The 25,754-nt window shown below is 45.6% G+C and overlaps 1 long non-coding RNA gene across 1 annotated transcript; it reads right to left on the bottom strand.

Annotated features, from left to right (window-relative positions):
* Positions 1 to 18,272: 18,272 nt before the first annotated feature.
* LOC308576362 lies at positions 18,273 to 19,622 on the bottom strand. The gene is made up of 2 exons (XR_014003189.1): positions 19,337 to 19,622; positions 18,273 to 18,416 (listed from the first exon to the last, which is right to left on the bottom strand). It is a non-coding gene; the product is annotated as an uncharacterized lncRNA (long non-coding RNA).
* Positions 19,623 to 25,754: the final 6,132 nt, after the last annotated feature.

Genomic DNA, 25,754 nt, shown 5'->3' with positions numbered 1-25,754 from the left:
CTGGACCAGAGCACGCCAGGCACTCCTGTCTTCCACTGCCTCCTGCAGTTTGGTCAAACTCGTACCGGTAGCTTCGAGAACACTATCCAACCATCTCGTCCTCTGTTGTCCCCTTCTCCTTGTGCCCTCCATCTTTCCCAACATCAGGGTCTTTTCCAGGGAGTCTTCTCTTCTCATGAGGTGGCCAAAGTATTGGAGCCTCAGCTTCACGATCTGTCCTTCCAGTGAGCACTCAGGGCTGATTTCCTTCAGAATGGAGAGGTTTGATCTTCTTGTAGTCCATGGGACTCTCAAGAGTCTCCTCCAGCACCATAATTCAAAAGCATCAATTTTTTGGAGATCAGCCTTCTTGATGGTCCAGCTCTCACTTCCATACATCACTACTGGGAAAACCATAGCTTTAACTGTACGGATCTTTGTCAGCAAGGTGATGTCTCTGCTTTTTCAGATGCTGTTTAGGTTTGTCATTGCTTTTCTCCCAAGAAGCAGGCGTCTTTTAATTTCGTGACTGCTGTCACCATCTGCAGTGATCATGGAGCAATATGAGGCTAAAGGTAAAGGGACCCCTGACCATTAGCTCCAGTCGTGGCCAACTCTGGGGTTGAGGCGCTCATCTTGCTTTGTTGGCCGAGGGAGCCGGTGTACAGCTTCCGGGTCATGTGGCCAGCATGACTAAGCCACTTCTGGCGAACCAGAGCAGCGCACGGAAATGCCGTTTACCTTCCTGCCGGAGCGGTACCTATTTATCTACTTGGACTTTGACGTGCTTTCGAACTGCTAGGTTGGCAGGAGCAGGGACCGAGCAGCGGGAGCTCACCCTGTTGCGGGGATTCGAACCACTGACCTTCCAATCGGAAGCCCTGGGCTCTGTGGTTTAGACCACAGCGCCACCCACGTGCCTTAATATGAGGTTAGAGATGGGCAAACTTATGATTTGCACTTGCCCTTCTTTTCCCAATGTGAAGTTCAGTTCTTCATATTTACATGTCGATTCATGATGTACAGTCAACACACATCTTTACTTGTGCAATCACAGCTTGGCAGCCGGTCAGCTGACATCTCACAAATTACCTCTTCAGCTTCTGACATCTCCTCTTCCCAGGCTTCTCTCTTCTCTCCCTCTAACCACTCATCATTGTCCTACCACCAATCCCCTGGCTCTGACCATTCTTCCCTTGGGAGTCCCCCAGCTGGTTCCTCCCATCATTTCTCTGTGTTCAACCAGTCCAAGACATCAGTTTTCCTTAAACTTTATCTTCACAGATTAATCTAAATGCTGCCATTCCTGGACCTTCTTACCTGGAAATAAGTTCCATTGAACTTGATAGGGCTTAGTTCTGTATAAGGTAAAGGTAAAGGGACCCCTGACCATTAGGTCCAGTTGTGACCGACTCTGGGGTTGCGGCGCTCATCTCGCCTTACTGGCCGAGGGAGCCGGCGTACAGCTTCCGGGTCATGTGGCCAGCATGACTAAGCCGCTTCTGGCGAACCAGAGCAGCGCACGGAAACGCCGTTTACCTTCCCGCCGGAGCGGTACCTATTTATTTACTTGCACTTTGATGTGCTTTTGAACTGCTAGGTTGGCAGGAGCAGGGGCCGAGCAGCGGGAGCTCACCCTGTTGCGGGATTCGAACCGCCGACCTTCTGATCGGCAAGTCCTAGGCTCTGTGGTTTAACCCACAGCGCCACCCGCGCTCCTTAGTTCTGAATAGACACGTAGAAAATGGACCTGTTGGTTAGCCCACCAATAAATGGATAAAAGTCTGCAACCCCAATTTGAACACAGGGCATTTGTCATCCAAAACACCAGGGACTTTTGGATCACTTGGGGACTGAACCATTCCTGCTGTGGTGCCACTAGCATTTTCAAAAAGAAAAAGAAAGAAAGAAAGAAAGAAAGAAAGAAAGAAAGAAAGAAAGAAAGAAAGAAAGAAAGAAAATAGATGAACTAAAATTCCATCCCTGAAAAATAATTTCTTTGAGAGCTACTGTGCTGCACTGAGAGGTGAGTGGAGTCGTTCAAGATATATTAAACACACGTTCCAGTTAATTTATGTGGCCTGGCGGTGCAGAAACGAATAAAACTGGCTCATACTTCCACTCACACATGATTAATGAGGGAGCACTCCATCATACATTTCAGACCGTGCCCAAGTGTGGGACAAAAATATACAGATTATGGGAGAAATTGGGAATTAACAAAACATCTGTTAACCCGAGCTAGACGCATACTTTGCACCACAGCCGTGTCATAAATCAGAACACGTAACAGCTCCGTTTTGCTTTTCTGGGACTGGAGTTGTTTTGACGACTCAGTCTAAAGGTTCTCTTAAGAACCATATCAGCCTAACTAGTGCTTTTTATTGTTGTTATTTAAATCTACTGTGGGAAGGAAGCAGAACTCGAACCCGGGACAAAAGAGGCAGCGTTCAGATCTGTATCTGACACCCTGCCTCACAGAGTTGTCCTGCCCACCTCACAGGGTTGTTGTGGCGAGTAAATGAGGAGGGGGAGAGCCGGATTTAGAAGGCGATGGGGCCGGATCCAGCCCCCGGGCCTTAGTTTGCCTACCCATGATCTAATGACTTTCTGAGGGGCCAAAACAGGGCCCATTCCGCAGGATGCAAGGAGTTCAGATCATTGTTCAACTGGTCACCTGATCCCCACAAAACAAAAGAAGGTGCTTCGCTGCTAAAAAATAAAAAATCAGATGCCCAGCATCTGATGTCATTTCCTGCTGAGCGGTCATAGAGCAAGATAACAGGAAGAGGTCCTACTGTCATTTCCTGGAGAGCTGAGTCCATTTCCCATAACCCGGGAGGCCGCATAATATAGAGAAGTGATCCTGAAAACCTTTGGAGGCATCCGGCTTCCCAGCACGGATTTCCAGCACCAACCGCTTTGACTGACACCTGGCTTATATGCAGGAAGGAGGCATACATGACAAGACCGAACTATGCATGCTCGGAGAGCTGTTGAGGAGGCGAGGGCGGCGCCTGAAAAAATAAACAAGGCGCATATTCGTTTCCCATGAAGCCAGTGATCTGGATGCTCATGACTGAGCTCTTCAAGCAGGAGCTAGGCTAGCCAGGATGAAGGGATTTTGTTGCTTATTGCTATCCAGCGCCTTGGACAGTCACTTTAGCCAGTGGCGTAGCGTGGGGGGTGCAAGGAGGGCCGGCCGCACCAGGCGCAACATCTGGGGGGAGCGCTCGCTGCCTCCGGAGTCGCCGAAGAGCCTCGGGCGCAGGCTGTAGCAGAGCCCCATGTCTCGCGGAACTGACGAGCTGTGCGCGCGTCTGGGCTGAAGGCGTCCGGCAGGCAGCGGCTCTCAGCGCTCGCCGCGGTCCCCGCGCGTCAGGGCTGCGGAGGACGCGCCAGGCAGCCCCTCCTCACAGCCCCGCCTCCGCCGCTGCTGCTGCTGCAGCTGCTGGGCCATGTTGCATTTTCCTCGCCTCTCTGCCCCCCTCCTCCTCTGGGCAAGCGGCGTCGTTTGGGCGGCAGCGCCAGCGGCAACTCGCCTCAGTTCGGCAGGTTAGGGGTTGGGGGGGCGCAAATTACTTGCCTTGCCCCGGGTTAGGGGGCGCAAATTACTTGCCTTGCCCCGGGTGCTGACAACTCACGCTACGCCGCTGACTTTAGCACCTGGGCTAAAACAGTAAATAAGGAGCTTCAGCGCATCTGCAAGGTGGAAGACTCTACAGTGTTACCTCGGAAAATAAATAAATAAATAAATAAATAAATAAATAAATAAATAAATAAATAAATTTATACCCCGCCCTAAAATACAACTCAAAAACAAGATTAAAATACAACATTCAAATGCAACCTCATTTCAGTAGAAACTCAAAAATGTCAAATCTTCACCAAGGCCAACAACTATCCAGACTGGTCCTATGTGGGCCAGAAAAAAGCCAAGGAAGTCCACAAATAGGAGTTCCATCATAGAAGGAGAAAGGAGAAAGGATAGTGGGGAAGGGGATCAAGTCGATTCCAAGCCAAAGGCCAGGCGGAACAACTCTGTCTTACAGGCCCTGCGGAAAGAAATCAGATCCCGCAGGGCCCTGGTCTCATGAGACAGAGCGTTCCACCAGGCCGGAGCCAGTGTTGAAAAGGCCCTGGCTCGGGTTGAGGCTAATCTTACTTCCTTAGGGCCCAGGACCTCTAGGGTGTTGCTATATATGGACCTTAAGGTTCTCTGCGGCGCATACCGGGAGAGGCGGTCCCGTAGGTACGAGGGTCCTAGGCTGTGAGGTTTACAAACTTAATCCATTCCGGAAGTCCGTTCTTAAACCGAAACTGTTCTTAAACCAAGGCGCTCTTTCCCTAATGAGGCCTCCCGCGGCTGGTGCCTTTCCACCATTCGGATTATGTTCTTAGACTGAGGTAAAGTTCTCAAACCGGGACACTACTTCCGGTTTTGCGGAATTTGTAAACCAAATCATTGTTAAACCAGACTGTTCTTAAACCAAGCTACCACTGTACAATGGTACCTCGGGTTACATACGCTTCAGGTTACACACTCCACTAACCCAGAAATAGTGCTTCAGGATGAGAACAGAAATCGTGCTCCGGCGGAGCGGCAGCAGCAGGAGGCCCCATTAGCTAAAGTGGTGCTTCAGGTTAAGAACAGTTTCAGGTTAAGTACAGACCTCCGAAACGAATTAAGTACTTAACCCGAGGTACCACTGTACCTCTCTTTTAAATCGGAACCAGTGAAGATTCCAGGACAGTGTACAACATTAAGAACACATTTTATGGAGCATCAATAATACAAACGTAATAAAAAGAATACTAACAGACAGCATAATAATAATAAATAATCATAGTAACAGTTCCCCTGGCCCCTATCTTTAACTGGCCATAGATTATTTAATGGCTAAATGCCTGGGAAAAGAGGGGTGTTTTTGCCCGGCACCTAAAGACATGTAATGATGGTGCCAGTCGAGTGCATTCCACATACAGGGAGCCACCACAGAAAAGGCCCGTTCTCATGTTGGTACATCTTTAAAATGTTTCTGAGCTAGATGGACCTCAATATAAAGCAGCTCCCTAGGTCCTTATTAGCAAAGGGTCATTGTTCAGGGGAAGAGCACTTGTTCTGCATGCAGAAGGTTTCTCAGGTTTAATCCTCAGCATCTTCAGGTAGAACCAGGAATGTCCCCTGCCTGAAACCACAGAGAGCTATTGCCCATCAGTGCAGACAACACTGAGATAGATGAACCAGTGGCTTGACTCAGGTGAAACAGTGGCTGGTGGGCAGCCAGACTGGGGTGGTATGCAGATGTGCCACCCCTCCTGTTCTGCCGCCTGAGGCCAAGGTCTCCGTGTGGCTAATGGGTGGGCCGGCCTGGACTTTTCACGCATGAAGGCTCTGGCGCAATCACTTTCAAATGTGTGTGAGAGCCCAGAAGGTTACAACAGAAGCAGTCCTAATCCCAGCTGTTAAACCTCTCCCAAACTTGCATTATATCCAGATATCTAGTAGCCAGTTCTCTACAAATCAGGAGGTCTTGCCTTCTCTCTGTCTGCCTCTCTCGAAAGGAGAAATCCCAGCGTTTCTGATAGATGACAACAGTTTAGGCCCCCGGAGAGCTCAGTTTCGCCCACGTTTGAGTCGTGAAATTGGCCGCAGGTTGGGAATCTGATACACATCAATGTGATTTCATGGTGAGACAGTCTAATGGAAGATAAAAGGAGCATAGGTTAATGCTGTTAGGTTAAGGCCTTTCCTGCTATCCAAGACACAGGAACATTTTAAGGATAATCCAAGACCTACATGTTGGGAAAATGTGGAGCTGTTTTTCCAAGCCCCAGAAAAACCTGGTAGCTTTTGCTCCCAACACACAAGCTACGAGGCGTACGGGGCCTTTCTGTACTTACAGTTTTTAGTGGTACAATTGGTGTTTTAACCAACATTTTAAAGAGCAAATCTGGAGCTAATTGTCTGCACCTTCGGTCCTATGTTGCTATTACCAGAGGGTACAGTTTTTTTCTTTCTACAACAATGGCAGATTACACCAGAACTGAGGAAAGTTCTGTGGCCACAGTCACATTCTTTATGTACATAAAGTACACATGATTTCAGGAATTGTGTGAGTGGTTAGATAGCAAAAATAAGTAGCAGGTCTGGGGTCTTTATCTGAACTGGGACCCTGGTAAGGGATGTGGGGGCTATAACCTTGTGCCCCCACTCCAGTCCTGCTCCAGAATGGGTCCCTACAACCTGCTCTTTGTATCAGAAAGGAAACTTTTCTGGCACAATAAAACATCATAACACAGAGAGACTCACAGTGGAGTGTGAATGGTTTAATGCCCAGCCATTAAAATCATGAAGCTTAAAAGTCCAAAAAGTCTAAAGTATTTTTTTAATAAAAAAAACTTGCATGTATGAAACAAACTTAAAGATGAACTAGAAATCACTCAAAATTCTACCCCAAAGTGAACTTAATTTATGTTCACTCCCCCTGGCAATGATGGGAATGGCTTTCAGGTTTAGTGCAGAGATTTTCGAATTGGTTTGGTGAATTTCCTTAAACTGAACTAGTTCGTGTCAAGCACTGCTTCGAATGAATGCTGCGCTCGGACTTCAGCCCTGTGCAGTGGATGAACATCTCAGACCCTCCAAATGTCCCTGTTTTCCAGGGACAGTCCTGGATTTACAGAAGGCAGCCCCAGTCTCTGATTTGATCCCGGAATGTCCCACTTTTCCTTAGGATGTACCTATAAATATTGGAGGATATGGAGTAATGCAACCCCCAAGACAAGGAGATAAGTAGCTATACAGTGGTACCTCGGGTTAAGAACTTAATTCGTTCTGGACGTCTGTTCTTAACCTGAAACTGTTCTTAACTTGAAGCACCACTTTAGCTAATGGGACCTCCTGCGCCGTTGGAGCACGATTTCTGTTCTCATCCTGAAGCAAAGTTCTTAACCCGAGGTACTATTTCTGGGTTAGCGGAGTCTGTAACCTGAAGCGTCTGTAACCTGAAGCGCCTGTAACCCGAGGTACCACTGTACAACCTTTAGAAGACAGTTAGCCCTGTATAGTTTCATTATGTTTTTATATATGTTAGAAGCAGCCCAGAGTGGGCTGGGGCATTAATAATAATAATAATAATAATAATAATAATAATAATAATAATAATAGAAGAGGACGTCCCTATTTTCATCCAAGAAATGGGATATGGAATCTCGAGGCCTTTGAGAGCCACAGCTAGCTCTCCCTTTCTCTCTTTCTCCCTGCCCCCCAGCCTGCTGAATAAAATAAGTTCCATAATGCAAGGAAAATCCATCCTAAGCTGTTCATGCTTGGTGGTTCTTTGGGGCCCGGCTGCAGCTGTCTCCATTTAATACTCCCTGCCTGGAATCCTTGTGTGCACAGCTGGCTGGATAGCAGCACCTGCATGAAACTGACAGCCCTCCTCTCTTAGAAGTCTGCGGAGAGGCTGTTGCCACTGCCGTCGACATCTTCCTTATTGGCAAGCCCCCCCCCCAGCCCCCCGAAAGAAAGGGTAGATGGGAGTGCAGGATAGTCAGCAGCAGCCAGGCTGAAATCACTATGAGAAGAACCCAGGTGAATTTGAGCGCAGTTGCCATCAGAATATTTCTCCAATGAAATATTCCTATTCCATCGTGATAATTTTACTATTTATACACCACACATCTTATTAGGTTGCCCCAGCACTCTGGGCAGCTTCCAGTATTTATAAAGGTAAAGGGACCCCTGACCATTAGGTCCAGTCGTGGATGACTCTGGGGTTGCGCCGCTCATCTCGCTTTATTGGCTGAGGGAGCCGGCATACAGCTTCTGGGTCATGTGGCCAGCATGACTAAGCCGCTTCTGGAGAACCAGAGCAGCGCATGGAAATGCCGTTTACCTTCCCTCCGGAGTGGTACCTATTTATCTACTTGTACTTTGACGTGCTTTCGAACTGCTAGGTTGGCAGGAGCAGGGACCAAGCAACGGGAGCTCACCCCATCGTAGGGATTCAAACTGCCAACCTTCTGATTGGCAAGTCCTAGGCTCTGTGGTTTAACCCACAGCGCCACCTGCGTCCCCTCCAGTATTTATAGAAACATAATAAAACATTAAACATTTTTTAAAAAAACTTCCCTATACAGGACTGCCTTCAGACAGCTCAGGAGTTGGATAACTCCATAGCCTCTAACATTTCTCCAATGAAAATAGGAACGTCCTAAGGAAAAGCGAGACATTCCGGGATCAAATCAGAAACCGGGACGGCTTCTCTAAATCAGGGACGTCCCTGGAAAATAGGGACACTTGGAGGGTCTGTAAGAGGGGAAAGGAGCTCAATGTCCTGCCCAGTGCCCAGTGTTTTTATCACTAGAGAGTCTTCCAAGACTTGCAGGCCCAGGCACAGTGTACCTTTCCCTATGGAGAAAGATTGATGTATTGACCGGATAACAGATTGACACAACAACTTTAAGGGATTAAAAATTGGCCGCAGCTTTATTGATTACAGGTGTAGGTAGGTAGGCTTTGGCTCAGGCACTGGGCGTGTATCCTGAATTAGCCTTCGGGCTGAAGGTGGAAATTTAATCAGGGTCGTGCCTGGGTTAAGGACCATCTCAAGACACAGGTCAACTAAGCTGGCCCTCCCCAGGCTGCTACTGGATGTTCTATGGCCTGTCTGCCCTCCACTTGCCTTCAGGACAGAAACCTCCACCCAGAGCCCTTTTCCAGGGTACCCTGTGATATCACACCTGCATGAGGTCCGGGTGATGAACCAAATCACCCCCACTCCTGTTAATTAGGCTAAGGATTCCAACCAATGCCTTATCTGCTGAAAGTTGCAGCGACTCTGGGGTTGCGGTGCTCATCTCGCTTTACTGGCCGAGGGAGCTGGCATACAGCTTCGGGGTCATGTGGCCAGAATGACTAAGCCGCTTCTGGTGAATCAGAGCAGCGCACGGAAACACAGTTTACCTTCCCGCCGGAGCGGTACCTATTTATCTACTTGCACTTTGACGTGCTTTCGAACTGCTAGGTTGGCAGGAGCAGGGATTGAACAATGGGAGCTCACCCCGTCGCGGGGATTCGAACCACCGACCTTCTGATCGGCAAGTCCTAGGCTCTGTGGTTTAGACCACAGCACCACCCGCATCTACACTATCCCACTGCAAATTCCACTTTGCCCGCTATACACAGCTAAAAACTGAAAGCCATGTTTTAAAGAGACCGAAGAAGACTGGGTTTAAAGGTAATTAGGACGAGGGGGGGGGGAATTCACCTGTGGCGTAAACTCACTGGACCCGAGGGAACTGCGGTAGGAGTTACGTTTATTTAACTTATTTTGGGCTGCCGACGGTCTCACATTTTCTAGGGACATCATTAGGGTGATATACACAAGATATGGGTCTTAAAGACTTTACAAGCTCGGTTTACAAGCTCTATAAAATTACAAGTTTCTACCCCCCGCCACAAAGGGAGGTCTGTAACTTGCTTTATTTTGTGTTTAATGGGTATAAAGGGTAGTGCTGGTAACAGAGAGACAGTGTTTTAAGGAACAGCCTCTGGCCAGCCTGAGAGGAGGATCGCCAGTAACAAGTGGCAAGGCCTGGGAAAGATGGAGACCTCAGTGGGAGGGGCAGATCTGTGCCATTGTAACTAGGAAGGATATCCTGTCAGCAGAGAATCACATACTGCTACTGCAGGTGGAAACAGTGGCACAGAGCTGGGGGGGGAGGCTTAATCAGGCCCTCAAGAACTCTTCTCAGGTGTCAGGGACCATGCTGAGGAGGTTCTGCTCTGAGGAAGAATGGTGGGAGCCACCCCCTCCAATCTGATCCTGATCCTAAATATTCCCAGGAGCAGGAGGACAGTACAGTGGTACCTTGGTTACATACACTTCAGGTTACAGACTCCGCTAACCCAGAAATAGTAGCTCAGGTTAAGAACTTTGCTTCAGGATGAGAACAGAAATTGTGCTCTGGCGGCACAGCAGCAGCGGGAGGCCCCATTAGCTAAAGTGGTGCTTCAGGTTAAGAACAGTTTCAGGTTAAGAATGGACCTCCAGAACGAATTAAGTACTTAACCCGAGGTACCACTGTATAGATTTGGAACAGTGGTTTGCAGAGGGGCCTAGTTCAGAAGGCAGAAGCTGGGAAATACTGGATGGGGAACAGCTAGCAGAAGAAACACTAGAAGAGAACGAGTTAACAGATTCACAATCTCTGGATAGTATCCTCCCCTCCTTCCCCAAAGTCCCAGAGAGCTCCGAAAGTGGCAGAACAGAAAACACAGTGGCTCCAAGCTCAGATTACAAGACGTAGGAGTGATGTACATTAATAGGGACCCGGGGGGGTGAACTTAATTGGGAGCACTGGCATTTCTAGGTGATGTGTTCTTTGTTCTCTCGCTGTGATTATGAAAGTTTCTAACTGGTAAGAAGACTCCTTTTCCTTTGTTCTGCTTATCTACTGCCACGGAGGGCGGGGAGCCGATTCCCTGAAGCCTGACATCAGGTGACATCCTTACTGGCCTTGCTTCCAGTAGTGCAGTGGCAAATGCAGAAAAGCGGGGTTCCTTCATGACAGCCACAGCCCTTCTAAAATGACACAACCTTCTAGGGCAGGGGTAGGCAACCTAAGGCCCATGGGCCACAAGCGGCCCACGGGGGTCATTTAACCAGCCCACGAACTGCCCATGAACCAAGCCACCCGCTCGGTGAGTCCCTGCGCGCTGCACTAAACTGGTGCAGTGCAGCTCAGGGACTCGCTTCTGCGGTGCTGGAAATCATGTCTGTGCAGACGCAGACGCTGGAAATCACATGCATGCGCATGAGCGTGTGCGCAATCCAGCCCACGGTGGGATCTCCACTTGAGTAAACCGGCCCAGGCGAGGTAAACCTTGCCGACCCCTGGTTATATATGTGTGTGTGTGTGTGTGTGTGTGTGTGTGTGTGTGTTAGTTTTTTTTAACATACCATTTTCAACAGTAATTAAACATATTTTTACATCTTATTCAATTTTTTTTGACTTCCATCAGTCCTGTCTGAAAATTTTCCAATCTAATCTCTTAGTATACATTTCTTATTTTCCCTGTTACATTTAAAACTCATAACCAATCTCTCTATTCTTTATCTACTTTGTAGCACTTCATATATTCCTCTTTACAAAACTTATTTTGTAGTCCTACTAGCATAATTTGTTGGTTACAATTGCTTTTCAAATAGTTCATATACTTCTTCCAGTCTTCTGTAAATCTCTGGTCCCGCAGGTTTCGAATCCTTCCTGTCATTTTGTTCAATTCTGCATAGTCCGTTATTTTCATCTGCCATTCTTCTTTCGTTGCCGACCCCTGTTCTGGGATTCTATAATAATTTTATAATTATACCATAATGCAAATAATCAGGGATGCATTGCAACAACCAGTGCAGATATCCATGCTTTGCCTTTCATCTAGACCTACTATTTTCTGTATACGTACACGGGCAAATGATTTGGAGGGTTCCAACGTCTTCTTTCGAAGCGACTTGTGTTTTCCTTGAAGTTCCATTGTACAGAAGAGAACTTGCATGCCGTTCTTTCGAAGGTGAAGCCTGCTGTCGTTTCAGGGTACCTAAATGCTTGAATTTGGAGTGTACAGAACAACAACTCCCCTGTGTCCCTCCTAAGCCTTTTCCAGAGTGACCCTAGGAGCCAATCCTCCGTGAGTGACCCACCTCCTTTCACTCTGGTTGGCTCCAATCAGCACAAAGGGTGAGAAGACATCTCAGTGGCTAAGAAACTCCCTTTCGTGCTGATTGGATGTCTCTGCAGAAAGGGACTCTGCTGGGATCCTGCTGCAGAAATAGCAATAGGTGTTTGACATACACTACAACCCTGGATCACTACACCACTGCTTGCATCAAAACCTCCTTGAATGTTTTTGCCTAGACGGAATGTGACCTTGGACTCTGACAATGCCTCTTGCTTGTCCGGATGGACGCTAGGGGGGTGCATGCACACAGAAACTAGTCTACTGTTTAAAGGTTTAAAAATACATTTGTTGCTCCACCCACTTGTCCCCCACAGCAATGCCGCCCTGGAGTCCAAGACATTTCTCCCAACCAGCCTTCGGCCAGCCTGCCCAAGATGGATCCCAGTCTTTTTTCCTCCTCCTCCTCCTTCCCAGAACATCTTGCTCAAAACTCTATTTTTCTGTCACTTCAAGCACACACCCCATCACCACCTGTCTCTCTCCCCGCGCCCCGCCAAAGGAATCCTCTCAGATCAACTCCTTTTGTCATGTTAACAGATCTGCTCTTCACTAAGCCATCCCTGGGATTCCTTCTCTGGCCCAGCTCTGCAGCTGGTACTTTCATCCGTATCCCGATTAATCAAAATCCTACAATTTATTAATTTCTAGGGTATAACAATACGTTCCCGCACAGAGAAAAACAACAAGTTCAACAGGCCTTCCCAGTAGTCTGAACCTTCATGTGCTTCAGCTGCTGATATGTTTAGAACTTCAGATTTTGTAAGGCAATTGGTTTTTCCTAGGATATCTTTCAAACTTAGGAGAAACGGGAGGTGTGTGTGTTACTAAATCAATGTGCTTTTTGGGGAGAGTGTTAACCAGGAAGCAGGCTAGAAGCAGACCAGACACCCCCCCCCCAAAAAAAAGGAACAGTGTTCAGATTCAGGTTTTGGGGTGGGGTTATGACTTGTTCCCTCTGGGATTCATAAATCCTCTCCGCAACTCTAATAATTTCAGCAGTGTGTACGCACCGCAACAGCAAATTAGACACCTCGCTCAGTTTAATATATCATAACATTCCTCTTTGGGAATGGAAAATAACATATATCCTGGGTCTGTTTGCCAACCGTCAACGCTATCAGTGAGGTGTGTGTTTTTTAAGAAAGAGAGAGAACGAGAATATAAGAGTCCTCCCAGGCTCATTGAAATTTATCCAGCAAAAGTTGGGAGGAAAGGAAGGGGGAGGACCTAGACTCCACAGATATTCTACACCAATCAATCAAGTCATGGAAAAGATTTGATGGACATGTCAAAGGGGCATTACCCAGCAAAGCTCCAGATGGACAGAGGCGTGTGGAGCGGCAAAGAGGAAGGAGTGATAGCCAGGGCGGCAAAAGGTCCAGAGTGCTCGAAGGAAAAATCGTTGCGGAGAAACACTGTCACTTTTAAAAAACCCATCGTTTGTTTTGGTTCTCCTTTATGCCAGACCACACAAGGACATTTTGCCCATTTCTGCAACACTTTGGGTTTTCAGAAAGCCCCCTTGCCAAAAGTAAATTATGTTTCTTCTGCTATAAATAGCTGGATTCAGACACACACACACACAAAAAGTGCGACACTTTTAATGGTGCTTTGCAAAAGAAAACTCAGAAGAACAACAAAGCCATCTGCACATGCAATCCTTATTTGCTTTCTTCCATATACCTCCCCAAAATATTTTATGATTTTCACTTACTTATTGCTTCCACTTATTTATACAAGGAACAACAATTACCGTATTTTTTGCTCTATAAGACTCACTTTTTCCCTCCTAAAAAATAAGGGGAAATGTGTGTGCGTCTTATGGAGCGAATGCAGGCTGCACAGCTATCCCAGAAGCCAGAACAGCAAGAGGGATTGCTGCTTTCACTGCGCAGCGATCCCTCTTGCTGTTCTGGCTTCTGAGATTCAGAATATATTTTTTCTTGTTTTCCTCCTCCAAAAACTAGGTGCGTCTTCTGGTCTGGTGCGTCTTATAGAGCGAAAAATACGGTATGCAAGGAGAAATAATTAACGTTCAACAATCCGACCCACCCCCAGCAGAAGTGCCAAATGTCTATTGAATTATATTAACCTTCCAAGTCATTCTGGTTTTCAAGTCAGGGGCCTTTAAGCATGCCCTATCGGTGTTGCATATGGAATAAAAGTATGCCAGGTTGATGCAATTTTTCACGAAGGGGAAATCGTACATAACGATATTAGGGATGGAGAGATCTGTCCATTTTGCTTTCTCTCCGTTTCTAGTTTTTCAAGTCAACTGCACTCAGTTCCTGCTTGCTAGCTGTCCATTAGGCATGGAAGGAAACTCTCTCCTTCTGCCAACAGGTGAACACTTTCTTGTTCCAGCAGGCTTGTGGGAACTGACTGCTTTTAATGAAATGGCTAGTGCCATGCTGCTTTTTATTGTAACTGTAATTGCTTGTATGCTTCTAATAGATTTATAAAGTTTTAATTCCTATCAATGTTTAACTGTTTTTTAATTATTTCTATTCTATATTTTAGCAGTTCTTGTTTTTATCTGTAAGCTGCCTTGAGACCCATCAAAGGAAAATCCAGGGGATAAATACATTATTATTATTATTATTATTATTATTATTATTATTATTACTACTACTACTACTACTACTACTAATACTAATACTACTACTTCTATTAGTAGTAGTTGTTGTTTATTTACTTAAAACATCCTGAAAAAGCACCAGCATTTTAGTGGTGATGTCTCCTAATAAACACAGTTTTGTATGCAGTTTTGACCGATGCACAATTTTTTGCAAGCAATCTCCCTGAATACAGTAATGCCCTTTTGTAAGTTTTCCCTAACATAGCCATTCAATGCCCGCTTTCCTCTAATATATGCATTTTTGTAAACATGGTTTGATTGGAGAACTGCATTGAAAAATGTAAATATGTGTGAATTTGGAAGGATGGCTGCGTTTTGGAGCTCATGTTGTTTCGAAAACTGTGAATTCCAAACAGATTAGCCTTCAAGTTTAAATCAAATTTCTCCACCTTCTCTACTTTCTGTCGACATCTTGGTTGACCACCGTGAGAACAGGATGTGGGACAAAACGGGCTTTGGGGATGATGCAGCCATGCACTTTTTCTATGCTCATGTTTTAACATTCTGGGCATTTTGGGGGAGCCACATTTTCTGTGTTCCTGGCTGCCCCGTCCTCAAGCTGGAGGGCACAGTACAGAGGGCTTTCTTAAGCATGGGTTGCTCTCAAAGCAAGTCTCATGCCTCCTGAAGCCAAGCATGATTAATGAGACAAAATTCATTCTCAACCCTCCGAAGGCTTGTGTTTCATTAGTGCCAACCAGTCTTGATTTGTGTGGCCAAATGGACATTCTCTGGAGTGGCAGCCCATGTCCCGTGACAAGGGGGCTGGGGGGCATCTCTGCTAAGAGACTGCCTGCTGGCTACTGGCTTCCCCGCCCAGCTCTCCAAATCCCTTACCAATGTGCCAACGTATCTGCAACATTTTTAAGATGCTCCAGAGGGCAGACGTTGATAAATGATGCTCCTGCTCAACCCCCCTGCTAATTTTGGATTTGCAGTGTTTACAAACAGCTGTTATAACATCCGAAGGTCTACAGGGGAAGGGGGTGGGTGGAAAAAAAGAATATTCTCCGTTAAAGAAAAAGAGAGTTCTTACCTGGAAGGAGTCCAGGAATGCCACAAAGCACAGCCAATGATCTTCTCTCCCTTCCTGCCTGCTCCAGACTGCTCCTTGCTCTGGTGCACTTTAATGGGAGATGTTAAGAATGTATCGTTTATAGCAGCTGCCACGATCTCAGAAGGACTTCCCATCGCATCTTCCTTATGAATGCCAGCATCAGGTGGGCATCCGTTCCTAGACGCCACGGCTGTGATGGTAGCAACGGCCCTTTATCAGCCGGATGCTATTTTGATATGTCCCCTAAGGCTGTCGGAGAGCGCCGGGTTTTTCCACCTACTGTTGAATTTTTAGACCCGGGTTCTTATCTGTGTCACCCTAAATAGCACCAGTGTAAATGAATGCCACGGTGCCATCTGAGCATGGAAACTGTAGCTGCAACGAGCTGCATACAGCGTGCACATAATAATACTCCAGCAAACTGCACGAAGGCATTTTGAGTTGACCTCTGGGGCTTTGTCGGAATTATCCAGCAGGATGCAGGCAACCTCTACAATCTGCTTCAAGATGCCAACGTTTATTAATTAGATTTATTTCTTCCCCAAGAGGCTGAAGGTGGCGGATGCAATTCCTCACCCCACCCCTTTGCATCTAGCACTATCTATGCACATCTGCAGGAGCTCTCCAGAATTTCAGATTTATCACCCTAAGTAGAGATGCTGGGGATCAGACCTTCTGCACGCAAAACAGTTGCTCCATCACTGAGACATGGTCCTTCCCAAGCCCTTGGCCACCTTGCAAGGTTAAGTAAGGTAAATAAAGTGGTGGCCTGCCCTCCCAAAGCATTCAGATTTTTTTTACCCACTATGATTTTTTTAAAAAAATATTCCTTTTGTCCATAACCCCCCAATGAATCATTGGGGGGTTTTGTTTTATTTTTAATGCCTGCCGTAGCTCTAATCTCTTCCTGCATACCCAGCAACGTTGGATAGAAAAAGAAAGCTTAAAGAGGTCTTTAATTAACACGAGAAGGACGGGTGCGTATTGCTCTGCCCCAGCTGCTAGATAGGAGTTTTGAGTGGTGGGAAGGATCTGTACATACTGTTCCTGTTTCAGCTCGAGTTATGCAGACAGGAGCCTGCTAGTGCTTCTGAATCTACGCACAGATGCCTTCTGCTAGTTTGGAACAGCGCACAGAGTGCCTTTTCCCTTCCATCTGGGGAGAAGCATTAGGAAAGGCACCGCCTTGCGCCAGATCTGAGATGTTTTATTTTTCATTTCTTAATGAAATTTGAGACAGTTATGCACAGCGCAAGGAAACTCAAAGCAGGCGCAGCTTGCGTTGCTATCAAAGCAGTGACCAGAAATGTCTGGAAGTTACATCTGACCACAAGGGTCTTTGCGAAATCGGAGGAAGCAGTTTACCACCTTGATCATTAATATCAGCAGTGGAAGGGGCAACTAGGTAATGGAGAAAGGTTTCCACCTTTTAGCTTCTCTGTCATTATTAAAGGCACTCGCGCCCATGAAATATACTCAGAGTCGAGAGTGGATTTCATGCCCTTTATTCAGCTCATAGTGGTGAGGAGGAATGAAAGTTCCCCCAAAGTATCTGCTTTATATACATTATTTACACAATGGGCCTCACGTGATTGGCTAATTCCAGAATTCTCCTGTAGGCCAATCAGGTTGTCGATTCACTTCCATCTGGAGCTGGATTGGGTGGCTCCTGCGGACCAATCATACTGCTGCATTGTTCTAGGACCAATCAGACTGCTGCATTCTGAATCCTATTGTTCTAGGACCAATCAGATTGCTACATTTTGGATCCTATTGTTCTAGGACCAATCAGACTACTGCATTTTGGATCCTATTCAACTCAGTACATAACAGCCCACCTGGAAATTCAAGCCGTCTTCCTGCCACCTGGAGGGAGCCAGGCACACCTGGACACTTCAGGTAAGACCTGGAGGCCTGGCATCCCTAGATAGGACAGCTTGGGTTGGGAACCCAAGGCCTGGGGCCAAATGTGGCCCACCATTCCTCTCTTTCTGGCCCTCAGGACTCTCCTCAGGCGACGTATCCCAGTGACCCAGCTTCACACCTTCCTTGCGTGTTTTTGCCTGGCTGAGATTTGTCCTTGGACTCTGATCATGCTTCTTGCTTGCCCAGATGGAGAATACTGAGATGAGTGTGCAGTCTATTATGCAGAGGTGAAACGCACCATTGTTGCTCCGTCCATTTTCACCTCGGGCCCTGCCTATCACTGACACGTTGTCCCATAAAGTAGAAGAAGACACTGTGATCTTCGAGCTGGAATTTTTTTTCCTCACCCCTGAAATAAACGATGCCTTTCAGAGGACATTCCCTCCGAAAGCCCTTCAGATAGAAGTTTGTGGTCCGAAAAGCAGGGTATATATGACCATTCCAGAATCATAAAATTGTCACGTTGGGAGGGACCCCTAAGATCATCTAGTCCAACCCCCTGCAATACAGGCATCTTTGTTTTCCGTCTTGCGAAGCACGGTTCGTCGCAACTGCGCCTCTTCAAGCGGCTTTAATGAAAAAGCGAACAAACTCGCAAGACGTTTTCGTCTTGCGAAGCCAGCCCATAGGGAAATTCGTCTAGCGAAGCAACGCAAAAACCGAAAAACCCTTTCGTCTAGCGAGTTTTTCGTCTTGCGAGGCATTCGTCTTGCGGGGCACCACTGTGCATTTTTAGGTAGGTTTGCACAGTTGCCTCCAAAAAAAAAGAGAGGAGTGAATGAACAAGAGAAAGAGAAAGAGAAAGAGAAAGAGAAAGAGAAAGAGAAATGAAAGAGGTGCAGATACAGACAAACTGATCTTTGTTAAGAAATCTTTGACGCTTTCAAAGGAGTGTGTGTGTGTGTGTGTGTGTGTGTGTGTGTGTGTGTGTGTGTAGAAAGTGTTTATTGCATTTCATTAGGAGAGACTAAGTTTTGCTTTTTTTCTTCCACGGTGGAGACTTGAGAGGCCACTTCAGTTAATCGAGGATACAGAACGGAGCCAAATCAGATGTTTTTCCTATCAAGGCCCTTTAAAAAACAAAAAATTAAGATGGCTGTTTAGAGTCTCCAATGGACCAAGGTTCATTAAGGCTGTTAACATCCCAGAGCCGCTGTCTTCTGAGCCTCCTCTCGGTTTGGGTGGCCCGAACGAGACTCTCCCCAAGGGTTCATTACAGGTGGTAGGCAGACAGGCCTGGAGCCTAGGCCATACCACAGAGCCCTGAGAGAAATGTGTTTCCCTGACCAAAAAAGCACAATCTTATATTCTTAAAAACATTCCAGCCCTGTCTGGGTGTTCCTCTGCATGCATTCCTGTACGTGGGATTATTATTGTAGAGAATTTATAAAGTCATTCATTTCTCTGGAAGTGTACGGCGCGGGCTCTGCTTGAATGGTCGGGCCTAGCGCGAAAACCCCGAGCCATGTGGGCCTATAAAAACACAACAGTAAATAAATCAGCAGGGAGAATTTACACTTTGTCCTTCTGATTGTTTTTACACTCCATGGCTCAGAAGCAGAGCCCAGAGTGTAAAATAAATAACCTTGTGGCAATGCTCCACTAGCCTGTTAGTAGCAGGGCGAGACCCAGATATATTTACAAGCTGTGCTCTCCAGGCAAAAGCCAGGCGAGGCTGCAGAGGCAGCGCAGGAGGGCGATGTATTCGGTGGTTCATTATTTTGTCATACATCAGAGTTTTATTACATGGCTGTCATGGCCAATGCTTTCAGGCCAGAGCGACAGAAGAGTTATACATTTCTGGAGCAGAAAATTCAGGCGCAGCCATCTTTTCTTCACCTCCCTCCTTCCACAGCTTTGCTCTCCTGCCCTGAACTCTGGCATGGCGGTGTTCAGTATAGCCATTTCAAGACTGCCATATTTGAAGTCCCTAAAATATCAGATCAGGAATTTCAAGAGGGCTGCCCGTGTTTTGTGGAACAGCCCTTACTTGTTTCCGGAAACAATTGAAGGCGTTTCTTCTTTCAGCAAGCTTTCCGATGGGATGAAAGCATCCCGATTGTTTATCCCGTATTCCTTTTAGATCTATCTTTAGTTGGGTTTTGTACTTCTTTTAAAACTATTTTTAGATGGTTTCATGGCATGCTTGCAAAATTGCCTTGAGACTCAGCGCGTAAGGCAATTCATAAATGGGTAAAACAACAATAGTGCTGTTACAGAGTTTAGTGCCAGGAATGCCGCATCACCCAAGTGGGTGTTTGTGTAGGACAGGAGAGCATAAGGCCTGGGTGGAATGTACATAAATTTTTTTTAAAAAAGTTCTGAAAATGCTTTTTTAAAAAAAAGTTTTGAAAAATACATTGAGTTTGGCATAGCTCACTGTTGCCATCTAGTGTCAAATTTGTATATTGCACTTTGCAACACATTTTAAAGCTGAGTCCCTGGACTCTGTATCCAGACCTCAACAACACCCCTCTTCGGGCCACAGCCCTCACTAACCCTCCTTCACCCCCTCCTGAAGTGCTATCTGGATAGAGTTATGTGCATGTAGAGAGCTCTCACTTTACATGGCTCTAATGTGTTTATTTCTTGCATTTATATCTCACCTTCTTCTCCAAGGAGCCCAAGACGACATACATGGTTTTCCCACTCCCCACTCCACAATGACCTTTGAAGTAGGTTAAGCTAAGAATTGCCCAAGGTCTCCTAGTGAGTTTCATGGCCAAGTGGCGATTTGAACCTTGGTCTCCCAACGCTCTAGCCAAGACACTACACACCTAGCATTAAACAGTGGAAGCCACAACTATTACTCTGCCCCCCAATACATGGCCTACCAATGGGGCTGTGAATGTGGAAGGGGCATTTGTTGCTCAGTCCTGTGTCCTGGCAACCTCAGAGTTGGCATACTTGTCAGAGTATGCCATTTAAAAGCTTGCACAACCCATAACCCACTTCATTTAGTCTACCTGGCAAGTTCTTCTTGAGAGACCCATGATCCACTGCTTGGCAGGATATATAAACATCTTGTACGTGGTGCCACCCGACAAATAATCTTTCAGTGGCACAAGAAAGGATTCTGTTGAGTATTCTGGAAACAAGTCCCTTCTAGCAACTTGATTTCTATTTGATCTGCAAAGAAGTTCTTCTTGAAGAGGAGGTGAGGGGAAAACAGCACACACAGTGGTACCTCCAGAGGAAAGTCTTTCTTGCATTCTGAAGAACTAATGAAGACAAAGTCATGTTATAGACAGATGTCTCTCGTCGGCTTCACTCAGAAGCGAGAAGGAAATTCTGATGTTCTCCATCATCACGGCACCAGGTCTTTGGGTAGCAACATGTTTATTTAACAAGCTCCCTTCCTAGACTAGACCTTGCCCTCCAATAGAAGCTTTTTTAAAAAAAAAAGCCTCCTTTGCAAGCTTTGATATTAATTTAGAGTCAGAATTGGTTCAGAACAAAGGGAATGAATGGGCGTCTCCACACAACAGCTTATTGTGGACTTATTGTGTCCATTCTTAAATATTTTGCACACTATCCATGCGACATCATCATCATCAAAATGGCTGCCAGTTAGTTACCAATCTGGGTTCAAAGTACTGGTATTGGAGTACAAAGCCCTATGCAACTTGGGCTCTGGGTACTTTAAAGATTATTTCACACCATATAAACCCAACCAATCACTACATTCTACAAGATGCAAGAATTTAAGAGGAGCCCTGCTGGATCAGGCCCATCTAGCCCAAAATCCTGTTCTCACAGTAGCCAACCAAATGCCTGTGGGAAACTCACAAGCAGGATTCAAACACAAGAGCCCTTTCCCCTCCTCTAGTTTCCAGCAACTGGTATTCAGAAGAATTGCTGCCTTCAATCATGGAGGCAGAACATCGCCATCAATGGCCCTGTCCTCCATGCATTTGTCTAACCCTCTTTAAAAGCTAAGTAGGCTGGTGGCTGTCACTGCCTCCGGTAGGAGTGAGTTCCATAATTTAACTATGTGCTGCATGTAGTTTCATTTATCCGTCCTGAATCTTCCAAAATTCAACTTCATTGGATATCCATGAGTTGCAGTGTTATGAGAGAGAGAGAGAGAGAGAGAGAGAGAGAGAGAGAGAAGAAGAAGAAGAAGAAGAAGAAGAGGAGGAGGAGGAGGAGGAGTTTGGATTTGATATCCCGCTTTATCACTACCCTAAGGAGTCTCAAAGCAGCTGACAATCTCCTTTCCCTTCCTCCCCCAAAACAAACACTCTGTGCGGTGATTGGGGCTGAGAGACTGCAGAGAAGTGTGACTGGCCCAAGGTCACCCAGCAGCTGCATGTGGAGCAGTGGGGACGCAAACCCGGTTCACCAGATTACGAGGCTACCGCTCTTAACCACTACACCACAGAGGGAGAGGGAGAGAGAAACTTCCCTCTATCTATTTTCTCCATGCCATGCATAGTTTTTATAAACCTTTCCCATGTCACCTCTCACTCTACTTTTCTCTAAACTAAGAGGTCCCAGATGCTGCAACCCTTTTTCCAACTCTGCAATATCCTCTTGGAGGTGAGGCAGCCAGAACTGTACACAGTATTCCAAATGTAGTCGCACCATGGATTTGTATCACAGTATAGGGCGTCCTGCAAATGCCATCCTGTCAGGAGGTCCATTGTGCGTGATGTCCGAATTGGGCCTTTAGTGTGGTGGCATCTATACCTTTTGGAACTCCCTCCCATTGCATATAAGAAAGTTGCCTTCTCTTTCTCTTTTGGTTTTTTTGCTCCTTTTAAAGTTGTTCTTCTTTCAACAACCTTCTAAAAACTTTATCCCACTTGATTCTGTTGTTCTTTCTTTCAGACTGTTCTTATATATATATTAGTTTGCTTTTTTATATTTTAAAAAAAGCTTTTTAAATTTATGTAACTGTTTTATAGATCTCCTTATTATATCATAAATCATTTTGGGATATCTCACAGGAAGCAAGTCATGAATGAATGACTGAAATAAATAAATAATCAAAATACTAGCCCATACTTTTTCTTCATTTAATCCAGATTTTCCTTACCACAGAAAATCTAATAAATGGGGGGGGGGCTGATATACTGTATTTTTCGCTCCATTAGATGCACTTTTTTTCCTCCTAAAAAGTAATGGGAAATGTGAGTGCATCTTATGGAGTGAATGGCGCTGCGCAGTGCCCCTTCAGCGAAGCGGGAGGAGGAACGGAGCCCCTTCTGTTCCTCCTCCCGCTTCGCTGAAGTGGCACTGCACAGCTCTCCCTCTCTGCGCAGCGCCTCTCCTGTGAAGGAGAGATGCTGCGCAGAGAGGGAAAAAGTGCATAAATATACCATAGTTATCTCTGAGAAATGTAGAAAATAACAGGATATATTTATCCGAAAGTCTTCAAACTTACACAGCCCTTTAAAAATTAGCTGGTGAAGGTGAATACATCGAAACAAGGCCCTGTCCTGGTTTCTGATCCATAATTGACTTCTGACTTCTGCTCAATGATTGAAACTAAGATCTTCACGTTGAATCTGACTATGGACTAACATGAACTTATCTCTACTCATAAATCTCTACTCATTATCTCTAATTCTGTAACGAATTATTGTGTTATACATATCTTTATGAGTTTGAGTTTGTAATCTCTATTTGAGTTTGTAATCTTTGTTGGAATACATACTTTTGAATGGGTTAGTTTTTGTTACAATTGACTATTGATTTGCGAGTAGGGACCACTCCCGCTATTGAAACTTACATTGGCCTGAGTTCTTGGTGTGCTTTTTTCTTGGAAGGTATGATAGGACATCACTATTTTCATCAGAGAAATTTTGCAGGTATGGAAAAGGATGTCCTCAGAGCTTTCTCTTCAGCCTGAACTCGCCAGAACTCAGTTCCAGCACCTCTCAGGTGAGCGACATTGCTATTCTAAGAGAAATAAAGGTAAAGGACCCCTGGATGGTTAAGTCCAATTGAATTTGGCCATGGGGTATGGAGCTTATCTCCACTTTCAGGCCAAGGGAACTGGCATTTGTCCTCAGACACCTTTTCTGGGTCATGTGGCCAGCATGATTCAACCGCTTCTGGCGCAACAGGACACCGTGACAAGTTCCAGAGCGCACGGAAACACCATTTACCTTCCTGCCGCAGCGGTACCTAGTTATCTACTCTCACTGGTGTGCTTTTGAACTGCTAGGTTGGCAGGAACTGGGACAAAGCGATGGGAGCTCACCCTGTCACGCGGATTCGAACTGCAGACCTTACGAGGTGTTCATGGTGAGTTCTGGCACCTCTTTTTCTTGGAAAATAACACTGGACGTCCCTATTTTCATCGGAGAAATGTTGGTGGGTACGCAAGCTGAGTTGCATATAAACTTCCAAAAAGAGAGAACATTTTCAGCCTGAAGGCCGCATTTCCTTCTGAGCAAACGTTTAGTAGCTGTTGCCAGTGGTGGGCAGGGTCAGAGGCAAAAGTGAGCACAGCAATGAGTATAATTTTAACCTTTGTACAGTAGGCTAGCTTCTACACACACACACACACACACACACACACACACCTCTGTCCTTCATCCAGGCAAGCAACAGGCATTAGCAGAATTCAGGGACATATCCCAGGACTATGTAGAGCTGGTTTGAGGCCTGAGGTGGAAGTCTTGTTAGAATAGTTATAAACTCAAAGAAGCAGCCGGACCCTGGTGGGACACCCACTCCCAGCCTGCTTAGCTGTCCGAGGCAGGGGCAGCAAACTTTTTCAGCAGGGGGCCGGTCCACTGTCCCTCAGACCTTGTGGGGACCAGACTATATTTTTAAGGGGGAGAAATGAACGAATTCCTATGCCCCACAAATAACACAGAGATGCATTTTAAATAAAAGGACACATTCTACTAATGTAAAAACACACTGATTCCTGGACTGTCCGCGGGCCGGATTTAGAAGGCGATTGGGCTGGATCCGGCCCCCAGGCCTTAGTTTGCCTACCCATGGGTGTGAAGGAATGCTAGAGTTTGTGGTAGGGTGACCTAGAGAGAGGTCTGGAGAAGCCGTCCAAGTCCGCAGCCATCCCTACAAGCTTTTGGGAGCTCATTCCAAAATTCACAAGGCATCTGAAGCAACTGCTTAATGATGTTTCATAACATTGTTTGGGTTCTGTGACTCACCCCAGAATCAAAATCAAGGCAACCCCCAGTGTTCAGAATGGGAAGGCTTTGATTATCAGGACATCGGAGCCACATCCTAACCGCCAGCCAAGATGCTCAGTAATCATGTTTTTAAAAGCCACACATGTTTTCTTTGGAAGAAAGAGTCTCTCTTGAATTCTCTGGTTGTTCAGGAGGTTATTTTAGCTTTATCTGTTTGGCTGCATTAGAGCCCAGATTCCAGCTACTTGGTTTAAAACTGGATATTCCCCGAGCTGTTGCACTCCCGAGTATTTTGGATTCGGTCCTCCGCATAAGTAACAAAAATAAATATACAGCGAGGAGCTGCAATTTTAACAGTACACCAATCTAGATGTTAGGATCCAAACTTTCTCCTTTGTTTTTAATGTATGACTAGCACATATATCGGGGGGGGAGGAACCCAGCGTTTATGTTGTATAACAGCCGAGCTTGTAATTTCAAGAGAACCACAAAAAGTGTAGGCTAAAGAAAGAAAAATAGACAATTCAAGTCCAATTATGTGATAAAAGCCAATAGGTCTGCCTTGGCTACAAAAATTGTGATGATTCCCTAAAGTCTAAAATTAATCTTATACAGAATCATGAAGGTTGTTGTTTTTTAGAAAGAAAGAAAGAAAGAAAGAAAGAAAGAAAGAAAGAAAGAAAGAAAGAAAGAAATTCTGCTCTATGATTTTGATGGTTATGTTAAATTAGTGGGCGGCTGGCTGTTGGACCAATCCGCAAGGCAAGCCCAACCAACTATATTAACAGTTCAGTTCTTGCATCTTTGAAGTATTTTTAAAATTACATTTATATCCCATCTTCTTCTCCTAGGATCTCAAAGTGGCCTACGTGGTTCTGCCCAAGGCTTTTTCTCAGTCAGAACTCACTGGAGCTCAGTTCTGACACTTATCTCTCTCTCTCTCTCTCTCTCTCTCTCTCTCTCTCTCTCTCTCTCTCTCAATTCTTTATTGATTAAAAGATTTGCATGTCTATACAAACATTATGCATTATCTTTTAACAGGTAAAAAAAATGAAGAAAAAAAATATATGAAATAGAAATTTTATAAAGAAAAAAAGAAATAATGAAGTAACAAAGATAAGAAACAAAGAAATCATTTTTTTAAAAAAGAGACAAAGTTATTTACATAGTAAAAGTACTCATCAGCAAAATCCTTCCCTCCTTCTAATTATACTGTTTGATATAACATTCTTTACATTGTATAATATCATTTCTTTCTGCTTTGTATACATTCCTTTGATCTTTTTCTTT

Source organism: Podarcis bocagei (genome assembly GCF_964188305.1).
Source record: "Podarcis bocagei genome assembly, chromosome: 16".
Classification (NCBI taxonomy): domain Eukaryota; kingdom Metazoa; phylum Chordata; class Lepidosauria; order Squamata; family Lacertidae; genus Podarcis; species Podarcis bocagei.
The sequence above is the reverse complement of the archived record's forward strand: the minus strand, read 5'-3'. Positions and strand labels throughout refer to the sequence as shown.